The sequence below is a fragment of the Martes martes genome (assembly GCF_963455335.1).
Source record: "Martes martes genome assembly, chromosome: 3".
Classification (NCBI taxonomy): domain Eukaryota; kingdom Metazoa; phylum Chordata; class Mammalia; order Carnivora; family Mustelidae; genus Martes; species Martes martes.
In genome coordinates this window covers 182303776-182326097 of record NC_137890.1, presented here as the reverse complement: position 1 = coordinate 182326097, position 22322 = coordinate 182303776, and the positions used below count along the sequence as shown (strand labels likewise).

Sequence of the window (22322 nt, the reverse complement as noted above, 5' to 3'; positions counted from 1 at the left end):
GAGGGTCCAGGAGCTGCTTTATTGGTGGTCGCTCGGGTGAACGAACAACAGTCTTCTCAGCTCCACTAAGGACTAGACCTTTCGCCTCCGCCCGGAGCCTGCCCTCCAGTGGAAAAGTTCCGGGTCTTAGTGTTTGGAAACATACTAAGAGCCACACTCCTGCCCCTCTGACACCTAGCACGTTTTTGAAAGCTGAGCCAAGATGTTTCTATTGTCTCTTTCTGGCCTTGCTCGTAAACTTCCCCAAGGACATTAGACTGAATACCAGTGCTTTTTACCATACAGCTAACTTTTGATTAACCGGCCACCCTGCCTAACTCATAACCTCGATTTAAAAAAATTAAAAAAAAAAAAAATGATCCCATTGGACACGATCTTGATGGCTACTGATGAAAGAGATTCTTGGGAAAGATTTAAACCAGTGAGGAGGAAGAAGTAATTCTTACCTTGCTTTAAGTTAAAGAATGATCCTTGTATGACTTCTTTAAAATACAATGGCCCTGCTGGCAGAAGGGTAGGAGATAAGGATTTAGACAAATGAAATAGAATTGAGATTCTGGAAATAATAAGCCCTCACACACTGATTAATTTTCGACAAGAATATCGAGACAATTCAGTGGTGAAACTCACAAAAAGATTAACTTTAATGGGTCAAAGGCCTAAATGTAAGAGCCAAAACTACAAAACTCTTAGGAGATGGGGTACGTGGGTGACTCAGTCAGTTAAGCAAGGGACTCTTGATTTTGCTCAGGTTACATTCTCAGGGTTGTGAGATCAAACCCCATCTTGGGCTCTGTGCTCAGCACAGTCTGCTTGAGATTCTCTTTCTCTCCCTCTCCTGCTCTCCCAGATCCCAGGGCTGATCACCAGCCTCTCACAGAGGCATCTAATGTTAACCTGCTACCACCACTCTATGTCACACAGACTCTCCCCTGCGCTTTATGGACATTGCCATCCCTTGCAACAAGGGAGCTCACTCAGTGCGTCTAATGCAGTAGATAATGCCTGGGAAGTTCTGCGCATGCCTGGCACCATTTCCCATGAACACCCGTGGGAGTCTGTGCCTGATCTCTACCTCTACAGAGATCCTGAAGAGATTGAAAAGGATAAGCGGGCCGCTGCTAAAATGACTATGACCAAGGAGGAATTTCAGGGTGAATGGACTGCTCCAGCTCCTAGATTCACTGCTACTCCGCCTGAGGCCGCAGACTGGTCTGAAGGTGAGCAGGGTCCCTCCATGCCTAGTCAGCAGTTCCCTCCTGAGGACTGGAGCCCTCAGCGGGCCACTGAAGACTGGTCCGCAGCTCCCACTGCTCAGGCCACTGAATGGGTAGGAACAACCACTGAGTGGTCTTTTTTTTTTTTTTTTTAAGATTTTATTTATTTAGGGGCACCTGGGTGGCTCAGTGGGTTAAAGCCTCTGCCTTCGGCTCAGGTCATGATCCCAGCGTCCTGGGATCAAGCCCCACATCGGGCTCTCTGCTCAGTGGGGGGGCCTGCTTCCTCCTCTCTCTCTGTCTGCCTCTCTGCCTGCTTGTGATCTCTTTTTTAAAAAGATTTTATTTATTTATTTGACAGAGAGAGAGATCACAAGCAGGCAGTGAGGCAGGCAGAGAGAAGGGGGGGGGGGCAGGCCCCCTGCTGAGCAGAGAGCCCGATGCAGGGCTCGATCCCAGGACCCTGAGACCAGGACCTGAGACCAGGACCTGAGCCCAAGGCAGAGGCTTAACCCACTGAGCCACCCAGGCGCCCCACCACTGAGTGGTCTTAAGCTGCTCTTTCACAAAGGCAAACAAAAGGGATAGAAGGTTAACAGAAAATAAACAGATTCTAAAAGCTGAAAAAAATAAAAGTCTTTGAAAAATATTCTGGCAGTTCCTCACATTTTTAAAGTAACCATAACCCAGCAATTCTGATAGATATATATCCAAGATAATTGATAAGATACATCCATACAAAAACATGTACACAAATATTCACAGCAGCATTATTCATGATAGCAAAAAAGTGGAAACAATCCAAATGCTAACTAACTTATGGATAAACAAAAGCAGAATACGCATAAAATGGAATACTATTAAGCCATAACAATGAACTACTCATACAATGTGGAAGACCCTTGAAAATATTATGCTAACTGAAGAGAAACAGCCACAAAGTATGGTTCTATTTATATGGTAGGTCCAAAATAGGCAAATCTACAGAGACAGGAAATAGATTACAGGCACACCTCAGAAATATTGCAGGTGTTATTCCAGATCACTGCAATAAAGTGACTATCACAGTAAAGCTAATCAAATAAATTCTTTAGTTTTCTAGTGCATGTAAAAATTGTTTACACTACACTAGTAGTCTATTACGGGTACAGTAGTATTGTATCTTAAAAACAATATACATATCTTTTTTTTTTTTTTAGATTTTATTTATTTATTTGACAGAGAGAGAGAGATCACGAGTGGTCAGAGAGGCAGGCAGAGAGGGGGTGGGAAGCAGGCTCCCTGCTGAGCAGAGAGCCTGATGCGAGGCTGGATCCCAGGAACCTAGGATCAGGACCTGAGCCGAAAGTGGAGGCTTTAACCCACTGAGCCACCCAGGTGCCCCAACAGTGTACGTATCTTAATTTTAAAATATTTTGTTGCAGGGTACCTGGGTGGCTCCAGTCGTTTAAGCACCTGCCTTTGGCTCAGGTCATGACCCAGAGTCCTGGGACTGAGTCCTCCATCTGGCTCCCTGCTCAGTGGGGAGTCTGCTTTTCCCTCTGCCTGCTGCCCTGCCTGCTTGTGTTCTCTTCTCACTTTCTCTGACAAATAAATAAAATCTAAAAAAATAAAAATTTAAGGGGTGCCTGGGTGGCTCAGTCACTAAGCGTCTGCCTTCAGCTCAGGTCATGATCCCAGGGTCCTGGGATCCAGCCCGGCATCAGGCTCCCTACTCAGTGGGAAGCCTGCTTCTCCCTTTCCCACTCCCCCTGCTTGTGTTCCGTCTCTCGCTGTCTGTCTCTCTGTGTCAAATAAATAAAAAAAACTTTTAAAAAATAAATAAATAAGTTTTAAAATAAATAAATAAGAAACATTGATTCACTGAATTATGTAGACCTCCTAAATGTTGACACATTTCATTATAAAATATTTAATAATCATATTATTTTCACAGACTCATCACAAAACATCTTCAATAATATTCATTATTTTTAGACTCATCAGAAAAAAACTTTTATTCATCACTGTCAAATTCACAATGATGACTACGAGTTTTCTGAATTGGTAATTTTTGCATAAAACCTCAGATTTTGTCATTTACAACAAATACTGGCAATTGTTTTCTTTGTTAGACTTATTTGTTCATTTTTTTTGAGAAAATATCTGCTACATGTCTAATGATTATTGGCCTGCCATTTGTTCTATCACTTAAAAACTGTGCTCCTTTTCTTTAAAGTGGCTAAATCAGCTTGTAACTCAATCTTTTATGTACTTTTCCTGGAGATAGCCATCTTACGGAGAATAAATAGCTTCATTTCTTTTTTTTTTTTTTTTTTTTTTTTTTTTTTTAAAGATTTTTATTTATTTATTTGACAGAGATCACAAGCAGGCAGAGAGGCGGGCAGACAGAGAGAGAGGAGGAAGCAGGCTCCCCGCTGAGCAGAGAGCCCGATGCGGGGCTCGATCCCAGGACCCTGAGATCATGACCTGAGCCGAAGGCAGAGGCTTAACCCACTGAGCCACCCAGGCGCCCCTAGCTTCATTTCTTTATATAAAATATTTTTAAAATGTTATTCAAGCACTGACATTTAATAGAATTATGTTTTTGTGTCCTACTGCTGCTATCACAAATTTCCACAAACTTCATGGCTTACAAGAACACAGTTTATCATTTTACAGTTCTGGAAGTCAGAAGTCAAGGTGTTGCAGTGCTACATTCCTCCTGGAGGCTTGAGGGGAGAATTCCTTTTATTACCTTTTTTAGCTTCTGGAAGCCACCTGCGTTTTTTGGTTTGTGGCCCCTTCTTTCATCTCCAAGGCCTGATGGATATTTAGCAACTACCTTCTCATCCCTACCCCCTTCCCTCTCCCTCTCCTCCTCACCTTCTGCTGTGGCCACATCTGCTTCTTTGACTCTGACCCTTCTGTCTCCCTTCTCTAAAAACCCTTGTGATGACATTGAACTATCTAGATTATTCAGGATAACCACCTTATCTCAAGATCCTTAATCACACCTGCAAAATCTTATTTACCTATATGTAAGGTAACATATTCACATATTTCAGGACATCTTGGGACACCTGGATGGCTCAGTCGGTTAAGCATCTGCCTTCAGCTCAGGTCATGATTCCAGGGTCCTGGGATGGAGTCCCACATCAGGCTCCTTGCTCAGCGTGGAGACTGCTTCTCCCTCTGCCTGCTGCTCCCTCTCTTGTGCTCTGTCTCCCTCTCTCTCTCCAATAAATAAATAAAATCTGTAAAAAAAAAAAATCTTTTAATTACAAAAAGTAATATATCTTCATTTTCCCCTCTTCAAAAAAACCAGTTCATCCCAAATTATATATGAAATCAATGGTCTAACCATTAGTGAGTTATTTCATTTCTTTTAAAGGTTTTGTTTATTTATTTGAGAGAAAGAGATAGAGAGCATGAGCAAGGTGGAAGGGCAGAGGGAGAGGGAGAAGCAGACCCCCTGCTGAGCCTGTTGGGGGGGGGGGTATTCGATCCAAGGACCCTGAGATCATGACCTGAGCTAAAGTTAGACACTTAATTGACTGAGCCACCCAAGCACCCTAGTGATTTATTTCAAAGACAGTAATCTGATTGTACATCTCTTCCTAGGATATAATCTAGGAACAAAATGTGTAAACTTTCAATGAATTTAATACTAATAATAATATTAGTATTGTTATTCTGAAGCTATTATATATCAAGTATTGAACAAAGCATATAAATATTTTAAATCTATAGAATCAGTAGGATGATGCCCCCTTTTTATTCCTGATACTGCTTGTTTGTACCTTCTCTATTTTTTCTTGAACAGTCTTATAAGATGTATATTAATTTTATTAGTCATTTAAAAAAAAAACACTTTTGCTTTCTTAATTCTCTATATTGCAGGTTTGTTGCTATTTTTTTCTGCTTTTATGCCATTTTTTCCTGATTTTTTTGCTTTTAATTTGCTTTCTTTAGCTTTTTGAGATTAATACTGAGATCTGATTTTTAACTTTTTCTTCTAATAAATATATGTATTTTTATTTTGTATTATTTTTTTCAGTAGGCTCCAAACCCTGAGTAGAGCTCAACACAGGGCCCAAGCTCATGACCCCGAGATCAAAACATGAACCAAAATCAAGAATCAGATGCTTAACTGACTTAGCCACCCAGGCACCCTTAAATATATATGTTTTTAGAAGTAAATATTTTGGGAGGAGGAAAAAAAAATAAAGGTAAATATTTCACTCTAAACACAGCTTCAGCCTCATCCCACAAAGTTTGAAATATTATGTTAATATTTTCATTATTAGTTAATTCAAGAAGGAGACATCTTGGGATAAAGCAAAACTTATCACTTAAAAAACACAGTAGTAGGGGCGCCTGGGGGGCTCAATCATTAAGGGTTTGCCTTTAGCTCGGGTCATGATCCCAGGGTCCTGGGATTGAGCCCTGCATCAGGCTCCCAGCTTGGCAAGGAGCCTGCTTCTCCCTCTCCCTCTCTCTCTGCTTGTGTACTTGCTCTCACTGTGTCTCTCTCTGTCAAATAAATAAATAAGATTTTTTTTTTAAATAAATAAGAACTTAAGGGGCGCCTGGGTGGCTCAGCGGGTTAAAGCCTCTGCCTTCAGCTCAGGTCATGATCCCAGGGTCCTGGGATCGAGCCCCACATCAGGCTCTCTGCTCAGCAGGGAGCCTGCTTCCCTTCCTCTCTCTCTGCCTGCCTCTCGCCTACTTGTAATCTCTGTCTGTTAAATAAATAAATAAAATCTTTTTTAAAAATAAATAAATAAATAAGAACTTTTTAAAAATTAAAATAAATAAATAAATAAAATGAGATGAATCTACCAATAGCATTTTTCACAGAAGTAGAACAAACAATCTTAAAATTTGTTTGGAACCACAAAACACCCTGAACAGCCAAAGCAATCTTGAAAAACAAAACTGGAGGTATCCCAGTTACAGACATCAAATTATATTAAAAAGCTGTTGTAACCAAAACAGTATGGTACTGGTACAAAAATAGAACATAAATCAATGGAACAGAACAGAAAACCTGTAAATAACCCCAAAATTATATGGTTAATTAATCTTCGACAAAGGAGGAGAAAGAATATGTAATGGGAAAAAAACAGTTCCTTCAAGAAATGGTGTTCGGAAAACTGGACGTAGCATTCTTTTGCTACGTGCAAAAGAATGAAACTGGACCACTTACTTACACTGTAACACAAAAGTAAATTAAAGATGGATTAAAGACCTAAATGTGAGACCTGAAACCATAAAAATCTTAGAAGAGAGGGCCATTTGAGTGGTTCAGTTGGTTAAGCATCCAGCTCTTGATTTTGGTTTAGGTCATGATCTCAGGGTCTCCAGATCGAGCCCCATGTCAGGCTCTGTGCTTAGCAAGAAATCTGCTTGAGATTCTTTCCCTCTCCCTCTCCTGCCCTTCCCTTAATCTCTCTCTCTCAAATAAATAAATAAACCTTTAAAAAAAAAAAATCCTGGGGGCGCCTGTGTGGCTCAGTGGGTTAAGCGCTGCCTTCGGCTCAGGTCATGATCTCAGGGTCCTGGGATCGAACCCCGCATCGGGCTCTCAGCTCAGCAGGGAGCCTGCTTCCTCCTCTCTCTCTGCCTGCCTCTCTGCCTACTTGTGATCTCTGTCTGTCAAATAAATAAATAAAATCTTTAAAAAAAAAAAAAACCCTGAAAGACAACACAAGCAGTAATTTCTCTGACATTGACCATAGCAACATTTTTCTTGCTATGTCTCCTGAAGCAAGGGAAATAAAACCAAAAATAAACTTGGGACTACATCAAAATAAAAAACTTCTTGGAGGGGGCACCTGGGTGGCTCAGTCATTAAGCATCCAACTCTTGATTTTGGCTCAGGTCACGATCTCAGGGTCATGAGGTCAAGCCCCATGTCAGGCTCTGTGCTTAGCCGGGAGTCTGCTTGAGAGTCTCTCTCCGCCCCCCTCTGCACCCCCCCTCCAAACTAAATAAAAAAATTTTTTTTTACAAAAACTTCTTGGGGCACCTGGCTGGCTCAATCAACAGAGTACGTGACTCTTAATCTTGGGACTTTACGTTTGAGCCTCTCATTGGGTATAGAAATCACTTTTAAAAAAATCTGCACAGCAAAGGAAACAATCAACCATACTAAAAGGCAACCTACCGAATGGGAGAAGATATTTGCAAATGACATATCTGATATGGATAAATCTGCCCATTTTTTAAATTATCTAATTTAAAAGTGAGCTGTACTTAGTGGAGGCAGGAGGAATTATATGATTTATGTTTCTATGGGGAAAGAAAACTGCTACTAAAGTACTACTATTACTATTACTAACGACAGCAAACACCATTCATAAGACACTTTCTTAAACTGAATCAATTATTTTATTTAATATTCACAATGACCCTAAGAAATAAGTCTATAATAACACTGTTTGCAAATAAGCAAAATGGAGTATAGTTTAAGTAAGTAACTTGTCTAAAATCTCATAGACAAAAAGCTAAAATTTGAAACCGGGCAATCTGGCTCCAGAGTCCATTATCTTAACCCACTATGCCAAGTCATCTGAAATATAGTATAAGTAATTATATTTATATAATATACATATATTCATATAATTTATATTTATGTCATAAATAAGTTATTTTATATACTATAAGTAATTATATTTATAAACTATGAATAATTTCTGTATGTATCATATATAATACAAATATATAAATATCATATATAAATATGTTTTATATATAAAAGCATTTATTTATATATAATATACTTTTTTTTTTAAGATTTTATTTATTTATTTGACAGATCACAAGGAGGCAGAGAGGCAGGCAGAGAGAGAGAGAGGAGGAAGCAGACTCCCTGTTGAGCAGAGAGCCCGATGCGGGGCTTGATCCCAGGACCCTGAGATCATGACCTGAGCTGGAGGCAGCGGCTTAACCCACTGAGCCACCCAGGCGCCCCTATAATATACATATTTTATATATATTATATGAAATAACATACATATAAAATATGTATATTATATATATAAAAGCATATACATACAGAGTATGTATATTATAATCTTTTTTCTTTTTTCTTTTTCTTTTTTTAACGATTTTATTTATTATTTGACAGAGAGAGACACAGTGAGATAGGGAACACAAGCAGGGGGATTGGGAAAGGGAGAAGCAGACTCCCCACAGAGCTGGGAGCCTGACACTGGGCTTGACCCCAGGACCCCAGGATCCCAGGATCATACCTGAGCTGAGGGCAGATGCTGAACCATCTGAGCCACCCAGGCGCCCCCAGAGTTTACAATCTTGTACATCAAACTTTGGGGTTTTTTTAGCTTTTAATTTTGAAATAATTATAAATTCACAGGAAGTTGAAAAGACAGTATAGAGAGGTTCCATATACTCTTTATACCCCTTCCCCAATGGCTCCATCTTATGTAACTACAGTAAGATTATCAAACCCAGGAGCTCAACATTGTTACAGTATATGTATATGGCGTGATGACATTTTATCACATATATAAATTCATGTAAAAACCACCCTGATGAAGACACAGACTATTTCATCACCACAAACAGCACCTTTATGCTCTTCCTTTATAGTAGTTGTCACCCCCACCCCATCTCTAACCCTTGTGAACCACTAATTTGTTTTCCATCTCTATATCTTTGTCATTTCAAGAATGTTATATAAATGGAATTATAAAGTATGTGATCACTTTTATCTGTTGGTTTCATGGAGAGTCCCCAGTTCTTGCTCCTTTTTTTTATATTTTTTTAATTTAAATTCAATTAATTAACATTTAATGTATTATTTGTTTCGGGGTACAGTTCTGTGATTCATCAGTCTTATATAATAACCAGTGCTTGTTACAACACATATCCTCCCCGATGTCCATCACCCAGTTACCTCATCACTCCACCCCCTCCCCATTAACATGTAATTTATATTTATAAAATATATACTATAATATAAATATATAAATATAAATGTAATATATAAATATATGGGTTTTTTGTTTTGGAGGGTTTTTTAATAGATTTTATTTATTTATTTATTTGAGAGAAAGAGAGAGCACACAAACGATGGAGAAGGCCAGAAGGAGAGGGAGAAGCAGACTCCCTGCTGAACAGGGAGCCTGCCATGGAGCTTGATCCCAGGATCCTGAGATCATGACTTGAGCCGAAGGCAGACACTCAAGCGATTGAGCCACCCAGGTGTCCCAATATATGTTATATATATAAAAGCATATACATACAGAGTTTACAAACTTATACATCAAACTCTTAACAATTGTTATTTCTTTTTTTTTTAAGATTTTATTTATTTATTTGACAGACAAGAGATCACAAGTAGGCAGAGAGGCAGGCAGAGAGAGAGGAGGAAGTAGGCTCCCCACAGAGCAGAGAGCCTAATGTGGGGCTCGATCCCAGGACACCAGGATCATGACCTGAGCTGAAGGCAGAGGCTTTAACCCACTGAGCCACCCAGGTGCCCCCCCTTTTTTTTTTCAAGAGAGGAGGAACACGGAGAGGAAGAGATAAGAGATGGAGAAGAACAGAGGAGAGAGAGAGAATGTTAAGCAGTTTGCACATCCAGCACTGAGCCCAATGTGAGGCTCGATTTCATAACCCTGAGATCATGACCTGAGCTGAAATCAAGAGTCGGACACTGAACCAACTGACTGAGCCACCCAGATGCCCCAACAATGCTTATTTCTTGAGGAGGCATTACAGGGACTTTCAAATTCTAAGTTATTGGGGGGGGGGGTGCTAACATTTAGATTTGTTTATTATCCCATGAATATACTACTTTTGTAGACAAATAACAATTTAGTTCCTGCCATGAGCCAGGCACTGATCTAAGTATGGGGAGAACTGTATTTTAGTAATAAGGTAACTAGCTACTAACAAATAACTCAAAGATTTCAATGTCTTAACAAAATTAAGCTTTATTTTTTATTCACATCCCAGCCCCAATTGGGTGTTTAGAAGGCACCCTTTCTTATTATGATTCAAGGATTGTGTCTCCTGTCAACGTATCATGGGACCATCTTCTCAGGCAGGTATATGCAAACATTTTCTATAAAAAGACAAAGAGTAGGGGGCGCCTGGGTGGCTCAGTGGGTTAAAGCCGCTGACTTCAGCTCGGGTCATGATCCCGGGGTCCTGGGATCGAGCCCCGCGTGGGACTCTCCACTCGGCGGGGAACCTGCTTCCTCCTCTCTCTCTCTGCCTGCCTCTCTGCCTACTTGTGATCTGTCTCTCAAATAAATAAATAAAATCTTAAAAAAAAAAAAAGACAAAGAGTAGATATTTTAGGTTTCATGGGACACGCTGTCACCATTCTGCCATTGTGGCATGAAAGCAGCCATAGATAATAAACAAATAATTGGGCATCGCTGTGTTCCAATAAACCTTTATTTACAAAAAGTATAGTGGGCTGGATTTCACCCGTGGATGACAGTTTACCAGTCCTCGTTCCAGGGTCTTCTTAGAGTTCTAGATTGGATCCTCTCTGCACTCAATAGGTCAGGGGAAATAATAAGGCAGGCTAGAAAGGGGACTTGACTTGACCCATATCCCTTTGGCCAGAATCCAGACACATAGCCCCAAGCAAATGAGCCTGGGATATGATATTTTCTTGTGATTCAACAAAAGGAAAAGAGACTGGTGACCAGGTAGTGAACCTGCAGCAGAGTCAGCTCTTTTTGTCACCAAATATTCTGTTTACTATTTTTCTTTCGTATAGATAATACTCTCCCCATCTCCAAAGAGGACAGCCCTAAGTTCCACCCAGTAAATACATTCAGTTCAAAGTCCAAGCTCTCCAGGTAATGTCCAGTTTTCTCCTTCAGGCTCAGATATGGCTTTTCACAGTCTGGTGACCTATGAACTAAAAAGACAAATAATCTGGGGCGCCTGGGTGGCTCAGTGGGTTAAAGCCTCTGCCTTTGGCTCAGGTCATGATCCCAGGGTCCTGGGATGGAGCCCCACATCGGGCTCTCTGCTCAGCAGGGGGCCTGCTTCACCCCCACCCCACCTGGCTCTCTGCCTACTTGTGATCTCTGTCTGTCAAATAAATAAATAAAATCATTTAAAAAATTAAGAAGACAAATAATCTGCCCAAACACAGCCACACCCATTGGTAATGCAATAAAGACAGGAAAATTGAAAAACATTCTCATTCAGAAGAAGGAAGAATTGAACACAGAGCACTCACTGGGTCACAGCAACTCTGAAATCCCATTGGGTGAATATGGTAAAGGTCTCTTTCTCTGCGGCTGGGTCCACACCCCTGATGGTTCTGCTACCTCACAATAACCTGCTACCCCACAGGCATGCCCTCACTCCACTCAAGCTCCAATATCCTGTACTGGGCAACCATGGGCATGAATGTCTTCCTCCTGCTCCAAGTTCTGACACCCATTGCTAGACCTACCCTCCACAGGACACCCTTCTTAACCTAGACAGGCTCTAACCCTCTGTCCAGGTAATACCATACTGACACTTAGTTTCCCAGCTTCGTCTAATGACTTTTAGATAGATGAATAGTTTAGTAAGAGAAAGAGAAAAAAGAAACAAGAGAAAATAAAAGGGAAAGAGAAAGAGGAAAGGCTCAAAGCCCCCCCTTTTTTTTTAAAGTTTTTTTTTTTTGTGGGGTTTTTAAAAAATATTTTATTTATTTATTTGACAGAGAGAGAGATCACAGGTAGGCAGAGAGGCAGGCAGAGAGAGAGGAGGAAGCAGGCTCCCCGCTGAGCAGAGAGCCTGATGCGGGGCTCGATCCCAGGACCCTGAGATCACGACCTGAGCCGAAGGCAGAGGCTTAACCCACTGAGCCACCTAGGCGCCCCGTCAAAGCCCTTTTTTTTTTTTTTAAATATAGGGTTTGTTTTGTTTTGTTTTGTTTTAAGAGAGAGAGCATGCATGGAGGGGAGGGCAGAGGGAGAGGGAGAGATTCTTAAGCAGGCCCCACGCCCACGCCAAGCATGGAGCCAGACACAGGGCTCAATCTCACAACCCTGAGATCAAGACCTGAGCCAAAGTCCAGAGTCAGACACTTAACTGACTGAGCCACCCAGGTACCCCAGCTCAAAGCCTTTCTTAACTAATTTCTTATTATTGAGATGTAGCAGCAGTCAGAATTTTTACCTGCAAGGTTCCAAATTTTAAATTTTATTTCCTTCTATTTCTTTTTACAAATCCATGAGGGAATTCTTTCCTGATCTCATCTTTTTCTTTTAATATCTTGGACACAGTGTTAAAAATAACCTCTATTAAGTTTCTATTTTCTATTCCCCCAGGACTCAGTAGACACACAGTCTGCTGCTCAAGTAATCTCAGGCAACAATTTTGCCAAACGTTTTGCCACTGCATCTCAGGACTAACCTTTCCATGGACAGATTTTAGATGCACCGCAACCCATGACCCAGTTACTATGTAGATGCCGCATAGGTTTGTTGGTCTGTTTGTTCTTATAGTTGTATCCTACTTTAAGCAGTGAACAAAAGACATAAAGCCTCTACTCTTACTGAGCTTACATTCTGGAGTATTCCTCTAACTCGTCAGCTGGTTTTATTTTAGGAAGGGCATGATTGTTTTAAATTGTGCTTGGGATTTGTTTTCATCAGGTACAGTGAGACATGGAGACACAGCAACTGTCATAAAGGAAGAAGTGTTGTTTATACTCACGGATCCCTAGAAGCAGGAGGCACACAGCCCATCACAGAAGACCAAACAGCAACCACCACGAGGCAGACAAGAGGGGGTTGGGAGGAGGGAAGGCAAAAGCTTTTCTTTTGGTTTTCTCAGGAAGGAACGGGTGAGGCAGGGTAAGCAAGCTGAGCAGTTTAGGATTGGATAGTTTGACTTCTGTGAGCTCTCCGCAATAGGTGTGGTCCCCAGGGGCCCAGTACCTGGCCCTGGAGTGATTTAGGGCAGAAGGTTAGGGTCCTGAACTGCAGGAACCCGACCAAAGGAGGTGTGGACTCAGGATTCATTGGTTTGCACATCAAAGACCTTTTCCCAGGTAAGTCCTTGACGATCTCCAGGAATTTGCTAACTCTGGAAGGGGCAGTTCCTTGCTGGGTCCTTAAGGTCCCAAGACGTCAAAGCATCATAAAATATAAAACATCTTAAAAGGTGAGGAACACTGGGGGGCCCAGCTGGCTCAGTTGGTAGAACATACAACTCTTTGATCTTGGGACTGTGAACCCAAGCCCCACATTGGGTATAGAGATTTCTTTTAAAAAAATATTTTTTAATCTTAAAAAGAATTTAAGGGGCACCTGGGTGGCTCAATTGTTAAGCATCTGCCTTTGGCTCAGGTCATGATCCCAGGGTCCTGAGATCAAGCCCCGCGTGGGCTCCCTGCTGAGCAGGAGGCCTGCGTCTCCCTCTCTCACTTCCCCTGCTTGTGTTTCCTCTCTCGCTGTGTTTCTCTCTGTCAAATAAATAAATAAAATCTTTCTTAAAAAATTTAAATGCGAGGAATACTGATCTCTCTGACTAGAAGACAATCCTGTTCCCTACGTAGTTCCCTTCACTTGGATCAGTCCCGTCCACTTAGCAGGACTCAAATGATACCTCCTTCAGCCACATTTTCTCATCCCCAAATATACATCATCCGTATTCAAAAAGCATCAAGATTTTGCACACTTCCTTCCTCTCTCTCATCTTCTCCCTCTCTCCTGAATTTCTCTTAGGGCAAACCCCAGACATGTCATTTCATCCATACATACTTCCGAATGCATTCCTTTAAAAAATGGCTGTTTTCTTAAATTACCATATTATTTAGAAATAAAATCACTCTTCTCTTTTAAAAGAGTAATTAGTATTTTGAGTTATGGTGCTTCTCTGTGGTAGCCAGAATAACCCCCCCAAAGTGTCCATTTCTAGTCTCTAGAACCCAGGAACATGTTACCATGCATGGCAAAAGGGACTTTGCAGATGCAATTAAGACTCTTGAGATGGTAGAGTTATCCTGAATTATTCAATTGGGCCAAATATTATACAAGAGTCCTTAGAATTAAAAGAGGAAGGCAAGATAGCCAGAGTCTGAGAAGGAAATGTGACAGCTGAAGCAGGGCCATGAATGTGGGAAACCTTCAGAAGTTGGAAAAGGCAAAGAAACAGATTCTCCCCTGGAGCCTCCAAGCTCTAGCTGTCCTGCTGACGCACTGATTTTAGCCCAGTGAGGCCAATTTTTTTTTTTTTTTTTTACTTATTTGACAGAGAGAGACACAGCGAGAGAGGGAACACAAGCAGGGGGAGTGGGTGAGGGAGAAGCAGGCTTTCTGCTGAGCAGGGAGCCCGATGCAGGGCTTGATTCCAGGACCCTGGGATCATGACTTGAGCCGAAGGCAGACACTTAACACCTGAGCCACCCAGGCACCCCAGCCCAATTTTTTACCTACAACTATAAGATAACAAAATCTGTGCTGTTTTAAGCCACTAACTTTGTGGCAAGTTGCTACAGCAACAACAGCAGACTAATGCACTTTGTATGTGATTATGAATGTATTTCTAGCTGACTTAAAAGTACACTATTACTGAAACATACATCTATCAATAACTGATAACATCTTGATTATATATAATTGCTTTATAGAAATTGAGCTTTCTTTTTCTTTTAAGATTTTTATTTTTAAGTAATCTCTACACCCAACATGGGACTTAAACTTACAACCCCAAGATCAAGGGATGCATGTTCTACCAACTGAGCCACCCAGGAGCTCTGAACTTTTCTTTTATTTAGCAGTTCTTCGTAATTTTGACCTTGAGAAACAAGAGAACTTGCATAGTAGTGCTGAAATAATTAACTATCTGGAGAATGCCAAACATATTTAATTATGATTAGCATCATCTCCTTTAACCAGGTGAAAGTAAACTGCTTTGTGGTTCATCCATTGCTATCTAGGAAACTCCAAATAAAGTTTAGGTGTAACTGTTTTACTATTTTGAATTTGAAGTTTGAATGTAAAAACAGTATTTTAAAATTTTATTTTTAATTTAATTTAATTTTTAAAATTTTCATTTTTTAAAGATTTATCAGAGCAGACAAGATATGAACATAAGTCATATAAGCATTAATATTTATAAGCCAATCAAAATAAGAGTTCTGTTAAACTTTAGATAAGTGGGGAAACCTGGGTGTTTCAGTGGGTTAAGCCTGTGTCTTCTGCTCAGGTCATGATCTAGGGGTTCTGGGATGGAGGCCTGAGACAGGCTCCCTCCTCGCTAGGGAGCCTGCTTCTCCCTCTGCCCTTCTCCCCCTGCTTGTGCATGCTTGCTCTCTCTCTCTCTCTCTCTCTCTCTCTGACAAATAGATAAATAAAATCTTTTAAAAAAACTTTTGATAAGTTATAATCTAATTTTTATATATTTTTTGGAAATGGGCAAAAGTCTACTGCATGTTTACTCAGAAAATACTTCACACAATAGAAGAATCTTACATAAATCTTGGGCAAGCTAGGAATTTCGGAAGAATTTTATAACAGGATTTCTCCCTCTGTCATTATGCATTGTGTTTTGTAATACTTTTAAGTCAGATTATGGACCAATCTAGGGGCATAACTTTAAGATTTATTAATATCTTGTCCATACATAGAGCTTTGCTCCAACTTGGCTTAGTTCATTTGTATATTTCCATAAGGCTTTCCTATATCCCTTTGAAAAGGGAGAGAGAAAAAGTCATGCTTCTAGAACCCTTTAGATTTCTTGAGAGATCATGAAGCTCCAGACAAGTCAGAAACATCAAGTCCTTCTCTAGATTTCCATTCTATCACGCTTTCAGGTTCATTCATGTAGCTGTTATATAAACCTAATATAAACCTTACTCAAGTAAATAAATAAAATCTTTTAAAAAATGATTATTTTTTTTAAGATTTTATTTATTTACTTGAGTAAGAGAGAGAACACAAACAGGGGAAGGACAGTGGGAGAGGGACAAGCAGACTCACTACTGAGCAGGGAGCCTGACATGGGGTTCGATCCCAGGAGCCTGAGATCACGACCTGAACCAAAGTCAGATGCTTAACTAGCTGAGCCACCCAGGTGCCCCCCAAATGAACCATTTTAAAGTTCTCTTGTCTCTTCTCTAAATCTCTATGACTGGAGTTAACCAAACTGCAAAGTTTACAGCCATCTATCATGTTTAGGGAGCACACAGTCCTCCACAAGATTGCTCTTACTCTGACATTAAATGCAAATTTTAAGGGGTTCCCAAAACCACCTTCAGGCTTGATAATGTACTAGAATGATCCAAAGAATTTACTGAAAGCTGTTGTACTCATGGTTACAATTTTTTTTAAAAGATTTTATTTATTTGAGAGAGAGAGAGAGACAGAGATAGTGACAGAGAGCACAAGTGGGGAGGAGAGGGAGAAGCAGGCTCCTCGCCAAGCAGAGAGCCCGATTCCAGGCCTGATCCCAGGCCCCTGAGATCATGACCCGAGCCAAAGGCAGACATTCAACTGACCGAGCCACCCAGGCGCCCCCATGGTTACAATTTTTTGCTTTTAATTAATCTCCACACCCAAAGTGGGGCCCAAACTGACAACCCTTGAGATCAAGAATTCCAATTCCACTGACTGAGTCAGCCAGGGGATCCTCATGGTTACTACTTATTATGAGGAAATGATCAATATCAAAATCAGCCAATGAAAGAAGCACATAAGGCAAAATCTAGGAGAGCTCAAAACACAAAATTTCCAATGTCCTTTCCCATGGAGTTAGTATGTTGTTACTGTCCCAGCGTTTGTGTTTGACAGTATTCACGGACTTCCACCAACCGGGGAAGCTCCCTTGACCTTCCAGGTCCAGAGTTTTTATTAAGGCTTCATCACATAGGCATGACTGATTGATTGATTGCCCATTGGGTTGAGCTCAGGCTCCAGCTTAGTCACATGGGTGGTCACATGGCCAACCCCCACCCTAAACAAAGCCACTTCTTTCAAACAGAGGTTACCTCCCAGAAGCCAAGAGCACAGGCCAGACCTCTCTTTGAGAAAAGTCAAATTACTTCCCATAGATTTTTGAAAAGAATTTCAGTTTTTTTCTTTCATTGCATTCATTTTCTTCCCTTCGATGGTAATCCTCCTGATTGCATACAAATGACAGATTTTTACGATCAATTAGTTTTCAATAGTTTTCAGAGAGAGGTGGGTAGTCACAGATACAGAAATATAAATGAGGGGCACCTGGGTGGCTCAGTGGGTTAAAGCCTCTGTCTTTGGCTCAGGTCACGATCCCAGAGTCCTGGGATCAAGCCCCGCATCGGGCTCTCCGCTCAGCAGGGAGCCTGCTTCCTCCTCTCTCTCGCTCTCTGCCTGCCTCTCTGCCTACTTGTGATCTGTCTGTCGAGTAAATAAATAAAATCTTAAATATACATATATATAAATGAACCATTATAAAGACTCCCTACCTTTCTCTTTCAGTGAAGGAAAAGATTTTCTTCATAAATGAAGAAAGGGCTGAAAGGAAACACAGAGAATAAAATTCACTGGCTGGTTATGGCTGTTCCAGATGTCAAAGAGTTGTTTTCTATTCACAGACACATAGAATATTTTTAAGCTCATAATGACTCACAGAACAAACAAAAAGACAAACCAACAAATAACCAAAAAATTAAAAAAAAATTTAAAAAAGACAGGTACTCATGTATATTAACCGTATTCAATTAAAAAAAAAAAAAAAGACAGACTTTCTGACTTCTGCTACCCAACCATGACCAGACTCCCTGTGTCTGTTTGCCATCTGGCCTAGAACAAATGGTTATATCGTAAACAAACAAACAAATAAATAAGTGCCAGATTCCATGTTTCTGCCACCAGCCATTGTACACAAATCAAAACCAGAACTACATCCAGACCTGGTCATAAACTAGAAACAGAATCAAACGGAAAAAGACTTCGAGTGAAGTGCTATTGTCACAGGAGAATGAACTCAGGAGCTAAGAAGATTACATCCAGGTAAAAATAGCCCACATGGTACCCTTCTCTGGCACTGCAGTCAGTCGAGATCTGATGGGTAAACTCTACCTGGCTTCCCAGCGGAATCGCTAGAACTGCTGAGGAAGTCTAAAAGAGAAAGTCGTTTAGAAAAAATTTACTTGCCAAGGAAGTTATCAAAGGGGCTAGTATTTAAAACACTTGCTCATCACAAACCAAAATGAAACAAATGAACCAAACATGTATTAAAAGGAAAATACTAATTTAATTTGGTTACCAAGGTTATTTAATAAAGAAGAAAAAAACAGCAGTTTTTTCACATGAATATCTCATCGATCAAGCTTTTTCCTGTCTGCAGGTATTAACATAGCAAAAGGGAGGGATGGAGTTGTTTTTGTTTGAGAGTATAATTTACATGAAATTGCAAGATTTCATTTAACTAGGGATCTACAACTAAAATTTGGTTGTGTTCTGTTTTGTGTTTGTTTTCTTGGGGGGGCAAGTGGAGTGTGTGTGTATTTATTTCCTATCTGTAGGATGTGATATGTATGTTTACTCTTTTTTAAAAATATTTTATTTATTTATTTGACAGAGATCACAAGTAGGTAGAGAGGCAGGCAGAGAGAGAGGGGGGAAGCAGGCTCCCTGCTGAGCAGAGACACCCCCCCCCCAATGTGGGGGTCGATCCCAGAACCCTGGGATCATGACCCGAGCCGAAGTTAGAGGTTTAACCCGCTGAGCCACCCAGGCGCCCCTGCATGTTTACTCTTAGTGGAAAGAAAGCATGTCAGTTTTGTTCCTCATTTCTTTAGTTTCCTTCTTGATCTCTCCCTCCTCTGGTCTATTTGAATTACAGTCCTTTTTTTTTTTTTTTTTAAGATTTTATTTATTTAGTAGACACAGAGAGAGAGAGAGAGAGAGAGAGAGAACACAAGCAGGGGGACTGGGAGAGGAAGAAGCAGGCTTCCAGCTGAGCAGAGAGCTCCAAGCTGGGCTGGATCCCAGGACACTGGGAAGACAGTCGCTTAACGACTGAGCCACCCAGGCGCCCTTGAATTACAGTCTTAATTTAATTTAATTACATGGTAATCGTTGTCATTTACTGAACACTTAAATAAGGTCAGCAAAGATATTATCTTGCTTAATAGTCATAATCTCTGTGAGGTAGATGTTACTCCTATTTTACACACAAGAAAAGTGCCAAGAAGTTAAATCATTTACCCAGGGACCTAAAGATCTGTTAAGTAGTAAGAGGTGAAGCTGAGATTTGGACTCTGGCTTACTTTTACTGTGTTGTAATTGTGTTGTACTACTCTGCTTTCCCCACAAATCAGCAGCAACTTGAGGGCAGGGATTATGTATTCCGTATCTTTGACCAGAACAAAGTATAGGGTCTAGAATGTAGTAGACATATAAGTGAATGAGCTTTTTTTTTTCTTAATTTGAGAGAGAGAGAGAGAGAGAGAGCATGAGCAGGGGGAGGGGCAGAGGGAAAGGGAGAAGCAGACTGCTCAGCCAGGAGCTCAATGGGGGCTCGAAGGCAGATGCTTAGCCAAGTAAGCCACCAAGGCATCCCATGGATGAGTTACCTTTCAGTATTTTAGAATTTTTAAACATCATAGGTCTTATTTTTGGAAAAGCTACATTGAGCTCATTGTGGGCAAGGAATGTTGAAGTTAGACTTGAGGTACTAATGTCAAAGATTAGAGGCCAGCTAACAGTCTGTTCAGGCCCGTATCAGGATGTCATTCAGGGTCTGGACCTTACTTAGCCTTATAAGTAAGAAACTCAATTTTAACCAGGAATCCAGAGTTGATTAGTTTAGAGAGGATTATTCATTTTGTCCAAGTTCACAAGAAAATGATGAAAGAGGGGTGCCTGTGTGGCTCAGTGGGTTGAGCCTCTGCCTTCGGCTCAGGTCATGATCTCAGGGTCCTGGGATGGAGGCCCCGCATCAGGCTCTCCGCTCAGTGGGGAGACTGCCCCTCACCCCCTGCCTGCCTCTCTGCCTACCTGTGATCTCTGTCAAATAAATAAATAAAATCGTTAAAGAAAGAAAAAAGAAAATGATGAAAGAGTGTAACGGTAATTAACTGGTCAGAGATGAGACTTTTTTGGGCTGTTCAGAGTTAGGTGACACAGCTTCCCAGAACATAGATCACTTCTGTGTTCTCTAGGTAGGCTACCCTCTCTGAAGGCTATCCAAACTGTTATGTCTCAATGTTCTGGAAATTTTTTTTTTAATTCAGGAAACTTTTTAACTAAAATAGTCAGGAACTCAATTGAAACATGCTCTTACATAGGATCTATAGTACATAGGGCAAATAAGGGAAAGTCCTTAAGATTTTCATTTAGGGGGCACCTGGCTGGCTCAGCCCATAGAGTGTGTGAGTTTGAGCCCCACTTTTGGTGTAGAGATTACTTAAAAATAAATTCTTTTAAAAAAAAGAAAAGATTTTCCTTCAAGTACTGATCTGATGGCAGGAAACCCTCAGAAAATGCCAGACGGGAGAGATGACAATAGGCTCATGAAAGGAAATCATCCTGCATCTCGTTGCATGAGCCTGATTGAACAGGAAAGAAGGCATGGCTGTTAGAACAGGTGGCCTGAGACTTGAGCCTGTTTCCAACCCATGTCCTAACAGCCTCTTTCTCCTCCAAGTACCCACGGTCTCTTAAAGGAGAGGTCTTTGGCAAAACGAAAAATATGTCTCAGAAAAGAACGGGTGAAGAAGCACTAAGCTGCTTCCCTGCTACTTGGAGAGGAACAAGAACCCTTGAAGGTGGTGTCGTACAGAAAATGGGCCATGGTGTGGGCAGCCACCTGAGTTCAGTGATGTGGCAGCTGTCACCAGAAAGACAGCGCTACTAGCAGACAGCAGAGCAACGGAATACAGAGCGACAGGCAGCAGCTCAACAATTCTATGACAGGAACAATCTCTATGGCCCAGCCTCTGGGGATTCCTAAAGGAAACCATGAAGGAGGTTGTGTCATCATGGGTTCTTAACTTCTTTGAAAAGGCAAGTGACGGTAATAATTAGAGTACTTGTTGCCTAAGTTTGTTGTGAGAATTACATCATATGACGAGCATTGAAAACAAATACTAATTGTTACATTGGTAAACATGTTACTTCATTAATTTTAAATGGGGTCATTTATTAGTCAGTACTGTTATACTGGTCATATTGGTCATACTGTTCTGAGAACATACCAGGCACACTCTTGCTTGAGTGTCTTTAAATAAACTGTTCTCTTTGTCTGAAATAATTTTCCTCCAGATATTGTGAGAGCTGGCTCCCTAAAGTCATTTATTCAAATGTCAACTCAATGAGGCATTTCCTGGCCATCCAGGAATATCTTATTCCCCTATCCTGCTTTCTTTTTCTCTGTAGCATCTAGTATTCTCTAATATACTAGATATTTATTTATTTAGTTTCCCCTAACTAGACTATAAGTTCCATGAAGTGTGGAGATTCTTCCATGTTTTGTTCACTGGTATGTCCTTAGTACCTGTAAGAATGTCTGACAGAGAGTAAACACTCATATCTGTTGACTACATAAAAGATGTTTACTACTTGAACAACATGAAAGATCCAAACATCTCCTTCTGTTTATCACAAGGCACATGGGAGGTCTCAGAACAAAAGGATATCTTTTGCGAATATCAGTTGGTCCCAAGAAGTACAGGGAGCCTGTATTAGCGCCTTGAAATTTAATCCCATTAATCATTCCAGTCTTTCATTCACTCATCACTAGTCATATTTATGGCGTCCCTACCATGAGCCAGATACTAGCTTGGTACTGGGCATCCATCAGTGAAATTTCATGGAGCTTATATTCTAGCTAGGTCAGGGTTGGGGCTGGAAGGTGGGGAGAGAACCAAAGAACCATGTTTCTTATCTTTGTCATTTCACCATGCTAAGTCATTACTGAAGTTATAAGTCCTTCTTCTGGGTTATCTATACTCTTCCACGTTCTCCTCCTCATACTTCTTTGTGCTGTCTCCCCTTGACCTAGTACTTTGTTTAATCAAGTATTAAATCTCTTATTTTTCTCTTGCAACAGGGAATTTTCAGACAATTACAGTATTTGGCCGAGATCCAAATCCAAATTCAGAGTCAGCTCTGAACCCCGCACTAAAGCAGCACTGAGCTGATT

General features: G+C 40.8%; 1 pseudogene across 1 annotated transcript; it reads left to right on the top strand.

Annotated features, from left to right (window-relative positions):
* The first annotated feature begins 696 nt into the window (after positions 1 to 696).
* LOC308340323 (small ribosomal subunit protein uS2-like) lies at positions 697 to 21035 on the top strand (annotated as a pseudogene). Its single transcript has 4 exons — positions 697 to 709; positions 851 to 1350; positions 13106 to 13242; positions 20809 to 21035. The product of its transcript is annotated as a small ribosomal subunit protein uS2-like (transcript).
* Positions 21036 to 22322: the final 1287 nt, after the last annotated feature.